General features: G+C 42.7%; 1 protein-coding gene across 12 annotated transcripts in view; it reads right to left on the bottom strand.

Moving 5' to 3' along the window:
• Positions 1–10,108, bottom strand: part of LOC135092024 (forkhead box protein P2-like) — a 409,229-nt gene extending 399,121 nt beyond the window's left edge. For 11 of the 12 annotated variants that reach the window (XR_010262719.1, XM_063990158.1, XM_063990160.1 and 8 more), the window contains exon 1: positions 10,059–10,108. The gene's annotated coding sequence lies outside the window, so the exon portion shown is untranslated. The remainder of the gene's footprint in view (positions 1–10,058) is intronic. The other variant, XM_063990162.1, reaches the window with a different exon arrangement.
• Positions 10,109–16,461: the final 6,353 nt, after the last annotated feature.

Raw genomic sequence — 16,461 nt, 5'->3', positions numbered from 1 at the left:
AAAGGTTACAAAATGACGAAAACAGGAGGAAAAGAAGAAAGATTTTTTGAGGAAAGAAAAGTGAAGAAAAGGACAAAGACGAAGGAAGAAAAAAAGACAAGAAAAAAAGTAAATGGAAGAATGCAAGAAAGTCAGAGGCGATAAAGTAAAAAAAAGAAAAGTGAAAAGTGTGAAAATTAAAAAAAAAAGAGAACGAGGAGAGAAAGAAAAGTGATGAATAAGAAGAAAGTAAAACTGAAAGACACGAAATGCGGAGGCTACTTCTCCTCCTCTTCCTCCTCCTCCTCCTCCTCCTCCTCCTCCTCCTCCTCTTCTTCCTCTTCCTCCTCTCTCGTCACGCACTTGGCATAAGGTTCCCATTCTTGTGCAATATTTATGTATACTTTCTCTCTCTCTCTCTCTCTCTCTCTCTCTCTCTCTCTCTCTCTCTCTCTCTCTCTCTCTCTCTCTCTCTCTCTCTCTCTCTCTCTCTCTCTCTCTCTAACATATGACGAAGGCTGACTGCTTTGATTGTGATCTTAAACGGTCCTGTGTGTGTGTGTGTGTGTGTGTGTGTGTGTGTGTGTGTGTGTGTGTGTGTGTGTGTGTGTGTGTGTGTGTGTGTGTGTGTGTGTGTGTGTGTGTGTGTGTGTGTGTGTGTGTGTGTGTGTGTGTGTGTGTGTGTGTGTGTGTGAACAGGTTATTACATCATATCGTCACGTTTCCTTGTTGTGCTTTGTGCTTTATGTGACCTCCTCCTCCTCCTCCTCCTCCTCCTCCTCCTCCTCCTCCTCCTCCTCTTCCTCCTCCTCCTCCTCCTCCTCCTTCTATCCTACCATTATTTAAGTCAGAAGAAATACAAGTTACTTAACAAAACTTATCTTTAGAATCCTTCACACACTTAATTCTTACTTAGCTCTCTCTCTCTCTCTCTCTCTCTCTCTCTCTCTCTCTCTCTCTCTCTCTCTCTCTCTCTCTCTCTCTCTCTCTCTCTGTAAAAAAAACGAAAATTACTCATTTCTCTCTCTAAAAATGAAAAAAAATAAATAAAAATAACATGAAGTTAAAAAATTGAACGCATCTGATCAAGCCAAGAATAGAAATTAAACCAACTCATCTATTATTTTTTCTCTTATCTATTTTACTCTCGTCTACTTCGACCACAGAACTTCAGGTGGAAAAAAAAAAGAAAAAGAAAAAGAAAAAGTAATCAAGTGCTGTCTGTACCTGTAGTAGGAGGGGTGAGGGACTACAGGTATGAAGGAGCACCTGAATGAATAGAACTGAAAGATATTTACAATTTCTTGGGAGTCTCAAAAAAAAAAAAAAAAATACAGGGAAGTTCTTTAAAATGTGTCTTCTTTCTTTTAGCGTCCCATTGTCAAAAGCTGAGGAGGAGGAGGAGGAGGAGGAGGAGGAGGAGGAGGAGGAGGAGGAGGAGGAGGAGGAGGAGGAGGAGGAGGAGGAGGAGGAGGAGGACTTGTGACGTGGTGAGGAGGTGTTGCTAATTAAGTTAAGTTCCGTCAGATGTTACGAAGAGGAAAAGTTTTTGGTGTGTGTGTGTGTGTGTGTGTGTGTGTGTGTGTGTGTGTGTGTGTGTGTGTGTGTGTGTGTGTGTGTGTGTGTGTGTGTGTGTGTGTGTGTGTGTGTGTGTGTGTGTGTGTGTGTGTGTGTGTGTGTGTGAGTACGTTAAGTCATCAACATTCAGGTTACGATGATCATATAAAAAGTCAAATCCATTTATAATATGTCTAATCTTGGTCTCTCTCTCTCTCTCTCTCTCTCTCTCTCTCTCTCTCTCTCTCTCTCTCTCTCTCTCTCTCTCTCTCTCTCTCTCTCTCTCTCTCTCCATCTGATTAGTACCAGACACTTGATGGAGAAACGGAGAGAAGGAGGACTGCGGGAGGAGGAGGAGGAGGAGGAGGAGGAGGAGGAGGAGGAGGAGGAGGAGGAGGAGGAGGAGGAGGAGGAGGAGGAGGAGGAGGAGGAGGAGGAACCAGGTAAACCAGCACCTGCCCAGATGTAAATAAAAACAGTCATTAGCTCAGGTAACATGCCACCTACACACACACACACACACACACACACACACACACACACACACACACACACACACACACACACACACACACACACACACACACACACAAGGATTCCCCACTTTTTTCTCTCTCCTTTATCAATCTCACCCTTTTTTCCTTTATTTTCAATCCCTCACTCCTTCACCCTCACTCTTATAATGCACAGTATCACTCAGCATCCTTATAAGGTATACATAATGCCTTTACAATTCAATACATAAATATACGAGACAATAATTTTAATACTCCCTCTCACTTCTATTTTTTTATTGTTTTTTTCTTTTTCTTTTCTATTCTTTTTTTTTACCTTCTCTTACGTCAAAATATCCACACTTATTTTCTTCGTCTCAAATACTCAAACTTATTTTCTTTCTCTCAAATACTCAAACTTATTTTCTTCCTCATCATTCAATATATTTAATAACTTCTCTCTCTCTCTCTCTCCTCTCACTTCTCCCCTTCACAGCAGCTTAACCTCAGTGATACACTCTAGTCATACATATTTTTTTCCCCACTCATGTTCCCCTCCCTTATTCTCATCCCTCCTCACTTCAAAACATCTTGCTTTCTTAAATAATCCACTTCTTTGCTTCTTTCCTCATGCTTATGTCCCCTCACATCTTCCCCTCATTCCACAAGAGAGCGTTACTGTATAGCTTCCCCTTTCCCCTCATTTCTTCCCCTTACTTTATAAAATTGCACTTCTGCATCATTTCCCCTCATTGCTACATCTCATATATTTTCCCCTCACTTCAAAATACTTCACTCCCATACCTGTTCCCTCACTCTTTCCCCTCACTTTAAATACCAGACTTTACACCCTTCCTCTCATAGTTACACCCCCTCTACACCTTCCCCTCACTTCAAAACACCTCACTCCTACATCTCTCCCCTCACTCCTTACCCTTCACTTCTACACTCTTCCCCTCACTTCACCTCAACCCCAAACATCTTCCCCCAACCCTACAACCATTGCCCCCACCTCCTCCCCTCACTTTCATACCTGTTCCCATTTTCCCTCAAATCTTCCATCCCTTCTCCTCACAAAGAGTCTCTTCGATATGAAGGGAGCTTTTAACGAGACTTTCATGGTGTGTACCCATAATGCCAAGGAGGGTCGTAAATATATCCCAGTCATTAATGCTTGATTTCGTTATTCAAGTGAGGTGTATAGGAGGGACCGAGCGGCTTCTTCCCTTCCCTAATTAGCTATAAAAGTATACGGTAAGATGCGGTTCCTAGGGCGACAGAAACTCACCTGACGGGAGAACCAATTGTAGGCGTCCGCAGAACCGGTAGACAGAAAGAGGAGAGAGAGAGGGAAGGGAAGAGAAAGGAGGAGATAGAGAAAGAATAGACTAGTATTTTTGTCTGGAGGGTATGAAGAAAACACACACGCACATACGAATGAGAGAGAGAGAGAGAGAGAGAGAGAGAGAGAGAGAGAGAGAGAGAGAGAGAGAGAGAGAGAGAGAGAGAGAGAGAGAGAGAGAGAGAGAGAGAGAGTAGAGAGTAGAGACTAGCATCATGTCCGTGGGCTAAGGACAACACACACACACACACACACACACACACACACACACACACACACACACACACACACACACACTCGTCTCTCCTCCCGTCCCTCCCACACACTCCTTGACAAAAACACAAACAAAAACAGACTCAAACGCTGCCCACTGGAAACCTGTTTGATTAGTAAAGAATGCAGAACGCCGGGCCAGCGTTTTGAGGCTTGCAGCGACGCCTCCCCTTGACCAGCCACTGCCCGCCGCGCCCTGGCACTAACACCTACAACTGTGCTGCCAAGTAACTTCAAAGTGCTCAAGTCTACCAGTATATCTGTGTGTGTGAGTATTCTTTTAATGTATTCAGTTGTTCTCTCTCAGTTTTACGTTATTTTATCTAGTGACGGTTTTAGAAAGCTTAAATATTCATAATAACACCAGTGCTACGTGCCCAATTAACCTGTGTATCTGTATGTGTGTTAAAAATGGTGTTATCTTTCACCTGGTTTGAGTTTTGTATTGTTCCTATGTTCCTTTATCTCCTGACGATCTTAGAAAGCTTAAATATTGATCCTAACACCTGTACTACCTCGCCAATTAACCTGGAGTTTATCTATATCAATATCTGTGCAATCGAGATCAGAAATCGTGTTATCTTTCACTTTATTTGTGTGCTTTCTCTCAGTTTTACGTTACTTTACTGACAGTCTTAGAAAGCTTCAATATTGATACTAATACCTGTGCTACTTCACCAGTTTTGGGTTACCTGTCTGCTCTGTCTGTCTACCTTACCTGTTCCCGCTAAAGTGACCCTGTTCTCTCTCTCTCTTTTTTTTTTTTTCTTTCCATCTCGCTCCATCTTTCTTGTTTTTGTTGTTGTCTTGAATTGTTGTTGTTCAGGTTGTTTATTGATATTGACTCTCTCTCTCTCTCTCTCTCTCTCTCTCTCTCTCTCTCTCTCTCTCTCTCTCTCTCTCTCTCTCTCTCTCTCTGATGTTTGTATCATTTTTATTTATTTTCTTTGTTTTTGTGTGTGCAGAAAATTTATCTTATATCGAAAGAGAAGAGAAAAGAGATAAAAGGAATAATGGAGAGAGAGAAACAAATAAAGGAAAAGAAAATAAATGAAATAAATGAAGATAATTTACATAACAACAAATAACCAACAAAATACACACGAAATTATAAAAAAAAAGGAAGCAGAAATCAAAACAAACATGACAAATAAGTAATGACAAAAAAAAGGAATAACATGAATAATAATGAAAATAACACAAAAATAAATACAAAACACGTACATTTAAAGAGTAAGAATAATGGAGTGAGCAGAATAAGCGTAGCAGTGAAGAGTAAGGGCGCAAGGACGAAGAGTGAATAAGAATGAGGATGATGAAAATTATAGAAAAAAATAATAAGAGAAACGATGAACAGCGAATAAGGGAGAGAGGGTGAAGATGAAAATAACTCCCTTCTCTCACTCACTCACCCTAACAAGGAAAGGATGAAAGGATTAGCAGATAATGAATGACTCACTCACTCACTCACTCACTCACTCACCCTAACAAGCAAATTACCAGAGGATGAAAGGGTTAGAATATAATGACACCCTGACTCACCCTCACCCTGCCTCACCCTGCCTCACTGACTCCCTGTAGCAAGTAGATTGGGAAGGGTGAAAGGGTTAGGAGATAATGACCCACCCTTACTCACCCTCACCCTGCCTCACCCTGACATGCAGATGGCAGGAGTGGGGGGTGGGGACGGGGGGGGCCTCACCATAAACAATGTCATAAAGTTTACGAGCTCTCCGCCATATTTAAGGGTTTCTTAAGGGGAAGAACTTCGCTGGCGGAAAACTGTAACTTGGTTCACGGAAGCTGGAGAGATTTATTGAGCTGTCTCCCTTTTTATCATGCCCTCTCTCTCTCTCTCTCTCTCTCTCTCTCTCTCTCTCTCTCTCTCTCTCTCTCTCTCTCTCTCTCTCTCTCTCTCTCTCTCTGAAGCGTCGAGACTGAATGGAACTGCACAATAATAATAATAACAGATTCTCTCTCTCTCTCTCTCTCTCTCTCTCTCTCTCTCTCTCTCTCTCTCTCTCTCTCTCTCTCTCTCTCTCTCTCTCTCACCAGGAGATGACTCGCAAACTTCCTATCGTCCATTGACACGCGCTCAGGCCACATTCTCTCTGCTTAAAGATTACTTCTGGTGCATCCTGTACGATCTGTGGACGTGGGTGGCTTCCAGATTCTCCCCCCTCCCCTCTCTCCCCCGCCCTCTCTCTCTCCCTCTCTCCAACACACATACGAGGCGTCTTATCAAGGGGAACTCAACTTAGAAATAATAAATAGGTGCTCTTGTTTTTGTTTTGTTTTTATTTTTATTGTTTATTGCCTTGCGAGGGTGGGAAATGTATATATGATGTGTGTGTGTGTGTGTGTGTGTGTGTGTGTGTGTGTGTGTGTGTGTGTGTGTGTGTGTGTGTGTGTGTGTGTGTGTGTGTGTGTGTGTGTGTGTGTGTGTGTGTGTGTGTGTTCATCCCTGCTGTCTTTCTCTTTCTCCCTCTTCCCCCCGCCTCTCTCTCTCTCTCTCTCTCTCTCTCTCTCTCTCTCTCTCTCTCTCTCTCTCTCTCTCTCTCTCTCTCTCTCTCTCTCTCACCTGTCCTCCTCACCACCTCCATTTACCTGTTCGCTAATACTCGAAATACCGCGGAATCAATCAGGCTTGGAGAAGAAAATAAAAACACGCAGGTAGTTTGGTTAATTCCTCCTCCTCCTCCTCCTCCTCCTCCTCCTCCTCCTCCTCCTCCTCCTCCTCCTCCTCCTCCTGCTCCTCCTCCTTCCTGCCATCAAAATATTTCTCCAAGACCCAAAAACCCTTACGATAAAAGACAAAATAAAAAAAGGGGGCAAAAGGGAGCAATTAGGGAGGGTGTAATTAACAAGCCGCCTTCTCGTTCACCCTTTACGTCTTTCTCGGTCCTTAGTTTTCCTTTACTTTGCCTTAACCAGCCCTTAAATTCCTTTCACGTACCTAATCTGGGTTAAAACAGCACTAGGTCTGTCTAAAATCTATAATATCCGGTTATCTACTTGTCATCTCACCTGTGCCTTGATTACAGGTAAGGACAGATAAGGCAGACACAGGTAATATGTACTTTGATGTTGTTTAATACCTATCTGTTTATTTTTAAGATGTTTTAACACAATGGACTTAGTAGTAGTAGTAGTAGTAGTAGTAGTAGTAGTAGTAGTAGTAGTAGTAGTAGTAGTAGTAGTAGTAGTAGTAGTAGTAGTAGTAGTAGTAGTAGCATCATCAGCATCTAGGTTATCTCCCGCCCCACCCTACACACACACACACACACACACACACACACACACACACACACACACACACAGCCTCTCCCTCAGTACGTCCCACGCTTCACGAGATATCAGCGCAGATCTCTTGTTGACCTGAGAATGAAGCATCAAAAAAATACACCTGCGGAAAAAGGGCGAGCCGGCGGCATTTTTTCCGGGCGCAGTCTGGCGGCAAACAAAGACTGGCTAAAAATATTGTCAGTGACGGATGGGTGATGCCGTATTTTGGCCCCGCGAGAACACAGAGCGGAGTGCTGACTCGCAACGTCCAGGGAAAGAAGATATATTGCCGCGTCTTTAAATCTCCTTAAGACTTAGAGTTTAAAGCATAATTTTATGGGAAACTCACAGAGAGAGAGATGGAATTCATGAGAGGGAGGGAGAAGAGAGAGAGAGAGAGAGAGAGAGAGAGAGAGAGAGAGAGAGAGAGAGAGAGAGAGAGAGAGAGAGAGAGAGAGAGAGAGAGAGAGAGAGAGAGAGAGAGCACAGTGGTTTATTTGAGAACCTGGAGCCTCATCTTTCTCGCAGCGTCTTTTTGAGTTCAGACTGTCCACTCCTTCAGTTTATCCTCGGGTTGTCAGAGAGGCAGTGTCCGCCCTACCCCCACCCCACCCCACCCTACCCCACCCCGCCCCGCCCGGTGTTTGTCTTGGCGTGTCTACTAATTATTTCGAGCACTTACTGACAGGAAGGGAGACAGATGTACGTGTGTGTATGTGTGTATGTCCCTCACTCCACTGTCGCGTCCCAGCCTCACCTGTCCTTATCATATCAGGTGTGATTAACGAGGCCCAGGTAACGCTTGCAATCAGGACGAGATGCGAGTCACCTGCGTAATGCTGGTGGAAGACACGAGGAACAAGAAAACCAAAGGAAGGACAGAAGAATTAAAAGGAAGAGCTGGAAGAACTGAAATGAAGAATGAAAGGGAGAAATAAGGAGTGGAAACATAGAGAAGAACAGGAAGAATGAAAGGGAAGAACGAAAAAAAGGAACCAAAAGGAAAAAAAGAACGGAAGGAAGAACCACAGGGAGGAACTAGGAGAAGAAATCAAAGGGGAAAAAAAGGAAACAACGAAAGGAACTAATAAAGCAACCAAAGTGAAGAACGAAAATGAAAAAAAAGGAAAACAAAGAAAAACAAAGGAGAACCAAAGGGAGGAACCAGCAGATGCAGTGCACAAGAGGAAGGAAAATGGGGAGAAAAGAAAAAAAAAAGAAAGGTCTGGAAATCTTTGTCTCTCCCTTTTTTCCCTTCCTTCCCTCACAACCTCATCCAGCTTCGTGTCACCCATCCCTCCCTCACTCCTCCCTCCCCTACTTCCCCCCCATCACCACACCGTCAGACAAAAACAACTAATAATGTACAATATCAAAACACACAAACATAAAGAAAAAAAAAAAAAGGAAAAGTTAAACCAGAAAAATATTCCGTTAACCGGATCTTTTAAGAGGATACAAATGAAAACACACACACATACTCGTAAAAACATGAAAAGAGAAATGATTATAATAGTCAATAAGGAAAGTAGAGGACAAAAAACATAACCTAAAAAAATGAAATAAAAAAAATAAACGTAGATAGAATGAAGAAGGGAGAATGAAGGTGAAGGATGCAGGTGACTGTATTGAGAAGGAAGAAAAGAAGGAAGTAGAGAAGGAAGAGAAAGCAAGCTATTAATATCTCAACCTGGTATTTCAACGAAGTGGCTTCGGAAAGGAGAGGAAGATAGAAGGATGAGAGATGCAGGTGATGGTAAACAGGACGAGAAAAAAGAGGAAAACAATAATCAGACGAGACGGTGGAACAGAAACAAGAGAAAATCGAATAATTATTATATCAGCAGAATCTTTCAAGGGCGCAGCTTTGTAGAGGAAAGGAAAAACTGAAAAATTATGAAATACACATGTGACGGTAAACAAGAAGAGAGAAACACTTACAAAAACACAAGAACAGGCTCAATTTTCCATCTCCCACGTTATAATTAGCTGAGATAACTGGAAACAACGATAGTGATGAATGAAAAGACACACACACTGACGCACTGCCGATGAAACTCGTGGCACCGTTAAAATAGAAGTCTGACAATACAACGAGGTAGAATTCTTTGTGTTTCCCTCCCGTGCAACAAAAAATGGAGTGTTTTGGTTGGGTGGGTCGGATGTCCGCTCACCTTACGATTCAGCCGCCCAGGTAAATACATATCCCTACGTGCAGGTAGACTTAATTAATACCGTCCAGGTGAGATGGTTCGTTAATTATGATTCACTTTGATTTACCTGTACTTCCTGCCACGACTGGAAAAGAGTTATTTGATAGGAATATGGCATGACACACACACACACACACACACACACACACACACACACACACACACACACACACACACACACACACACACACACACACACACACACAGAAATAACAAACTAAAAAAACAATGTTAAAAATTGAATATATAAAAAATGGTTAAAATCACACGTTTTCCCTCCCATTTCCTATCATCCCTCCTTCTCTCCCCGTCCCTGCATAACCATCACTCACCCCATCACCACCCATTTCTCGCGCAAACCAACACAAGGCCAGCACCATCATCAAGTCACCATTACCACCATTAATCACCACTATCATCACCAGCATCATCACCTCCTCCATCACCGCCACCATCACCACCACAAGTACCTGTATCCGTACCTGTATTTTTCACCGTGCATCAATTACCGTGACACCACACCTGGACCCCAAACACAGGTAACACCAACTACACCCACTACACGCCCACTACACGCCCACTGCTGTTTACAGGCTCTGGACAAACATACATTGCAGTACCGCTGAAACAACCCGGATGTTGTGTGTGTGTGTGTGTGTGTGTGTGTGTGTGTGTGTGTGTGTGTGTGTGTGTGTGTGTGTGTGTGTGTGTGTGTGTGTGTGTGTGTGTGTGTGTGTGTGTGTGTGTGTGTAAACGACAAGTGTGTGCAATGGTGAGATAAACACATTTTCACTTCATCACTTCCCTACCCAAAAGAACACAATAACACACACACACACACACACACACACACACACACACACACACACACACACACACACACACACACACAATAAAAACACAACAGTACATTACCGCGTGGGACATTTCTCTCTTTCTCCCGCGTGGCCCTGGCTGGCTAGCGGCTCACCTGAGGAAGAGAGAACACAAGTAAGACAGAGGTGGGAAAAAAAAAACACGAAAAAAAAATGAGATTAACAATATACAACTTAATGAAAAAAAAAAAAACTGGAACCGCTGAAATCATTAAAAAAAATAATAAAATAAAAAAAGGCCTAAGCTGAAATTATTAACAAAGAAATGACCTGGAAACACTGATTGCCTTTCCTACCTGTTGATGAAGTCTACCTGAGGAGCAAAGGTGACAATAATTAAGGCCGTGGGCACCTGTTCACACCTGTACATTGACTTCTTCCACACCTTTGTCCCTTTTCTTTGTCAGCCTCGCATTACGGGATTAGAGAGAGAGAGAGAGAGAGAGAGAGAGAGAGAGAGAGAGAGAGAGAGAGAGAGAGAGAGAGAGAGAGAGAGAGAGAGAGAGAGAGAGAGAGAGAGAGAGAGAGAGAGAGAGAGAGAGAGAGAGAGAGAGTTATAATGGTGAATGAGAAAAGTAGAGAAAAGATTAACAGAAAAACAATGAAAAAAACCGAAATAGAGAGGGAAATGATAAACGTAGAGATAGATAAATAGATAGATAGATAGATATAATAATAATTGTCACGTTCTTGTAATGATTGAGAGGTAAAGTGAGAAAAAGAAAAAGAAAGAGAGAGAAAAGTTTAAACAGTTGTCAATTTCCGAATGTACAACGAATTTCTCTCTCTCTCTCTCTCTCTCTCTCTCTCTCTCTCTCTCTCTCTCTCTCTCTCTCTCTCTCTCTCATCAATTGTCACCCCAAGTTTTTTCTCTTTCAATTAATTCCATTTTGTGTTATTGTTCAAACTTTATTTTTTCACTTCTCTGTTCATCTTTTTTTTCAGAGAGAGAGAGAGAGAGAGAGAGAGAGAGAGAGAGAGAGAGAGAGAGAGAGAGAGAGAGAGAGAGAGAGAGAGAGAGAGAGAGAGAGAGAGAGAGAGAGAGAGATGGTCTGTCTGTCTCTCTCCCCATATACTATTCCCTCACTTTTCTTCCCTTTGCAGTTCTCCTTCCCTCCCTCCCTCCCTCCTCCTCCTCCTCTTCCTCCTCGCACCCTCATTAAACTCCCTCAAGCGAGTGTCCCAGTATCCATAACAACTCTTTGTCAACAAGTAACCAAGGCTTGTGTTCCCCATTCCCTCCTATTCCTCTCCCACCACTCCCCTTCTCCCCTCCAAACAGCTTCCTCGTCCCCTCACACTCTTGTTCCCCACTCATCATTATGGCTATAAACCTCTCTCTCTCTCTCTCTCTCTCTCTCTCTCTCTCTCTCTCTCTCTCTCTCTCTCTCTCTCTCTCTCTCTCTCTCTTCTTTTTCTTTCTTCCTTTTTCAATTGCATTATTTCTCTGTCTTCCTTTTCTTCACCCTTTTCTTCCCTTCCCTTTCCTTCTTCTCTCTTTTCTTCCTTCCGTTCCTTCTTTCATCCACCCATTGCTTTAGTTTCTCTCTTCCTTACACCTACAACAACCACAGCAAATTACATGACAACCACTATATCCCAACCACCATTACCACCACCACCACAACCACTCCTCACTCCTCTTCTCCTCCCCAAGCACCCCTCATCCCCCTCGTTGGCATTCTACACACCCTGCCTAGTTTTCCGAGTATATCATTGAACACAACTTAAAACTTTACGACGACAAATTCTATCTGGATGGGCGATAAAGGAAGGCTTCAGTTAACTCAGCCCTGATCGCCTCTCTGAGTCCCCGATCGCTGGATACCCGAGTAAGTCGTGAGATAAAAGGGCAGCCGATGGAACGCCTTGGCTACGGTGTGATGTGACTACGTGGTAACTTCTGTAGGAGGCGCTGCAGAAGGAGGAACGTCAGGAAAGCGTGTAGGAGTGAAATTTTTTGATATTCCTGAAGGGGCTTCTGTGTTTATGTACTGGAAGTGAAGTTGTTTGTTAGGAAGGAGGAAGGGAGAGTTATGTTAGTGAATGTTTTTGGTGTTGGGTGAATGTATGGTTGAGATGAGAGATAAATGGGTGTACGTGAATATTGTGCGGCTATTTCATCGTTCCTCTCAGCTTTTATTCTTCTGTTCATCTCTTCATTCATAAATCCATTCATTCATTCATCATTCACTCGTCCATTCATTTCTCTGCCCTATCATCCACTCACCTCTCCATCCATTCATCAAACTTTTCATTTTCCTAACCACCCATCTACCTATTCTACCATCCACTCACCTCTCCACCCATCCATCCAATCTTTGACCTCACTTTTCCAACCATCTACCTTACGACCTCTCCATCCATCCACTCATCCACCTTACCACTTTTCCACCCCTTATGCATTTATCCACCCTATCCTTTCACCTCTCCACCTATCCAGCCCTCCACTCATTGACCCCCAAGCACCATCACACTTAACCCCAGCCACATCCTCTCCACCTCAACAACGCCACAACAAACTGCAAAAGAAACTAAACAAACACAGGATGCATTTAACTTTAATTTCCTTGACATAATGAAAAAAATTATACAAGAAATTTCTGACTCCAATGTGACTGATAGATAGGCACAGAAACAGGTAAAGGTAGACGTGCAGGTGGGATGAGGGTAATTAACTGAGAAATATTGACAGGTATGTTAAATATAGTGACAGGAATATAATTTTTCTTCCCTCTCCTCTTCCTCCTGCTCTTTATTTCTGATATTATTAGTATTACCTTACCTTTATAGAACTGAAGTGAAGGGGAATGGTGTTTAATGGGCTGGTGTCGAGTGATTTTGTGATTCGAGTTATTGATGTGGTGGTGTTAATTGTGCTACTGTGAGTGGTGGTAGTAGTAGTAGTAGTAGTAGTAGTAGTAGTAGTAGTAGTAGTAGTAGTAGTAGTAGTAGTAGTAGTAGTAATAGTAGTAGTAGTAGTTTTAGTATGTTCTCTGCAAATCTACTACTACTACTACTACTACTACTACCATCACCAAAATCATCCCACTCCATCACAAACACAAGACACTCCCTTACATCCTCCCCCTCCTCCCTCAGTCACCCATTCAAACACCCCCATCACCTCACAAATCCCTATTACACCCCACCTCCCTCACTCAACTCTCCCCCACGCACGCACACACACCGTTGCCTCTCAAAACCCCCAAAAAAGATGACAAGGGGAGCGAAGAGGAGGAGGAGGAGGAGGAGGAGGAGGAGGAGGAGGAGGAGGAGGAGGAGGAGGAGGAGGAGGAGGAGGCTATAAATAAAATCACACCTCCCTCCTCCTCCTCCTCCTCCTCCTCCTCCTCCTCCTCCTCCTCCTCCTCCTCCTCTTCTTCTTCCTTGGCATAAATAAATAACAGTCTATGGAGCTTCATCCTCTCTGTGACAGGGTTGGAATCCCTCCGAACAAGTTTAGACATGTCACACTCTCCCTCTCCCTCTCCCTCTCTCTCTCTCTCTCTCTCTCTCTCTCTCTCTCTCTCTCTCCCCCGTCATAAAAATAGAGATATGGTTTGGAAAATTCAAAAAATCTACTTCAAAATGGCGCCATAAATATACTTTCTCACAAAGACGCCCGTGTTACATTATGCTCTCTTTTTTTTTGCTCTCTCTCTCTCTCTCTCTCTCTCTCTCTCTCTCTCTCTCTCTCTCTCTCTCTCTCTCTCTCTCTCTCAATTTAACTTGGTCTGTCGTGTTTTCGTTAGAGAGAGAGAGAGAGAGAGAGAGAGAGAGAGAGAGAGAGAGAGAGAGAGAGAGAGAGAGAGAGAGAGAGAGAGAGAGAGAGAGAGAGAGATGCGACTTTTTCACACACGCGTTTCCAGGAAAGACAAAATAACACGTCATGGAATTAAAAAAAGAAGGAAAGGAAAAAAGAAAATGAAAGAAAAGAAAGAAAAGAATGAAAATTAGCTACATCAAATTTTCGTCTTTTATTATTTATTTATTTATTTACTCTTGTTCTTCTTTGTTTATTTATTTTTTTCCATTTTTCTTTTTTTTTTCCTCCAAAGAAAGAAAAGAGAAGAAGGAAAATGAAAGAAAATTAATCCCAACAAAATTTCGTCCATCATTTTTCACTTATTCATTCATTTATTTATTTATCTATTTTCTCCTTTTACTTTCTTTTCCTCCAAACTGAAAATGAAAAAAAGAATCAATTACAACAATCAACAAATAAAAATAGTAAAAAAAAAAAAAAAAAAAAAAGATCCTACCTACCTATCATCTCATCTTTATCCTATCTACACCATCCACATCAATCTTACACCTCCCCTCCACTATCTCCCATCACCATCCACCTATCCACACTCCACTCCCATCCACACACCACCTCCACGCATCCTTTACCTTTCCTATCTACCTCCACACCTTCATCCACATCATCCACATTGAAAGGTCTCCACCTGTGTTACATCTCCACCCTTCCTGCCTCCCCATTTTCATCCTATCTTCATCCAATCATCATCTTCTCTTCCTTCTGTCATCAACACGCATGGAGGAGGAGGAGGAGGAGGAGGAGGAGGAGGAGGAGGAGGAGGAGGAGGAGGAGGAGGAGGAGGAGGAGGAGGAGGAGGAGGAGGTTTAGTAGAAGTCACAAAAAATTTAACAAAGCAACAAATGTGACAAAGGGGGAAAGAGAGATAAAAAGAAAGAAAGAGAGAGAGAGATAGAGAGAAAGAGAGAAAAAAGAGAAGGGGGAGAAGGTAGAAAAATAAATGTAGGAATTATAGTTAAATAAAAAAAAGTGTGAGAGAGAGAGAGAGAGAGAGAGAGAGAGAGAGAGAGAGAGAGAGAGAGAGAGAGAGAGAGAGAGAGAGAGAGAGAGACATGCTGCGTAATGAGATGGAATATGAAAAGTTTAGAATTGGTTTCCTCTCTCTCTCTCTCTCTCTCTCTCTCTCTCTCTCTCTCTCTCTCTCTCTCTCTCTCTCTCTCTCTCTCTCTCTCTCTCTCTCTCTCTCTCTCACCCCTCCCGCTTCAATCCTCCCGTCTTCTCTCCCCTACGAACACGCCTAGCCTTCTCGTCTCTATGAATAACGAGAGAATTAGCAAACACAAGCCAGCCTACCTACTTCCACCCCTACACAGCTCGTTGTAAGGGCGGGAATCGAGTGCACATGTCTGGCTGGCGTCTTGAGAGTGGCTTGAATGTACATATTTCTAGTGGTGAAGGAAGTGCCCATCAGGAGAAAGGGGCGGGGCTGTGGCGGCTGGTGATGGGATTAGACAGACAGACGGTAAGATGGGTTGACAGGATGAGTGAAAGTTTTGGAAGTAATGCCACTGTATGATGGGTAGATAGTGGATAGACGGATATATAAACAGGTAGATAGGTAGATGGATGGATAGAAAGATATGAACAGATAGATAGATAGACAGATAGATAGATAGATAGATAGATAGATAGATAGATAGATGAGAAAATGTAAATGAATATGCAGAAAAGATAGAGAAGGAGAGAGAAACACTAAGAAAAACAAAGAAAATAACTAACAGACAAAACAAAAGGACAAACAAACAAAAAAATAAATAAATAAACAAAAGACACACACACAAAATGAAAGCAGGTAAACAGGCATACAAACATACAAACACACACACAGACAAAATAATAAAGAGAAAAAAGAGGCAAAAAAAACAAAACACGTAAACAAACAAAAAAAAAATGAAAATAAAAACAAATAATTACGACACGGGATGACAGGAGCCAATATCATCACTATCATTATTAAAATTACTATCATTATCATTATCGCTTATAAGAGGAAAATATATGGAGGAGGAGGAGGAGGAGGAGGAGGAGGAGAACCAGGTGGAGAGGGACAGGTGGGAGGAGCCAGGTGGAGTTGTGGAGGCGTGGGTGGAGGAGGAGGGGGGTAAGGGGGAAGAGTAGGAGCGGAAACACACCTTGCTAAGAACAGCTGTGTCTTCACATTATCGAGGAAATCCTCTTTTTACCTAAAACACAAATAATTTCTCTCTCTCTCTCTCTCTCTCTCTCTCTCTCTCTCTCTCTCTCTCTCTCTCTCTCTCTCTCTCTCTCTCTCTCTCTCTCTCTCTCTCTCTCTCTCTCTCTCTCTCTCTCTCTCTCTCTCTCTCTCTGTGTGTGTGTGTGTGTGTGTGTGTGTGTGTGTGTGTGTGTTCACCTTCTTCTTCTTCTTCTTCTTCTTCTTCTTCTTCTTCTTCTTCTTCTTCTTCTTCTTCTTCTTCTTCTTCTTCTTCTTCTTCTTCTTCTTCTTCTTCCTCCTCCTCCTCCCTTTCCTCCTCCTCCTCTGTCTTCCTTTGGGCAACTGTCATACTTACGAAAGTTGATAAATTTCCTCCTGCTCCTCCTCCTCCTCCTCCTCCTTATCCTTATCATCATCATCATCAACATCTTCTACTACTTCTCC

This window comes from Scylla paramamosain, chromosome 39 (assembly GCF_035594125.1).
Source record: "Scylla paramamosain isolate STU-SP2022 chromosome 39, ASM3559412v1, whole genome shotgun sequence".
NCBI lineage: Eukaryota > Metazoa > Arthropoda > Malacostraca > Decapoda > Portunidae > Scylla > Scylla paramamosain.
This window is presented reverse-complemented; position numbering and strand designations above follow the sequence as displayed.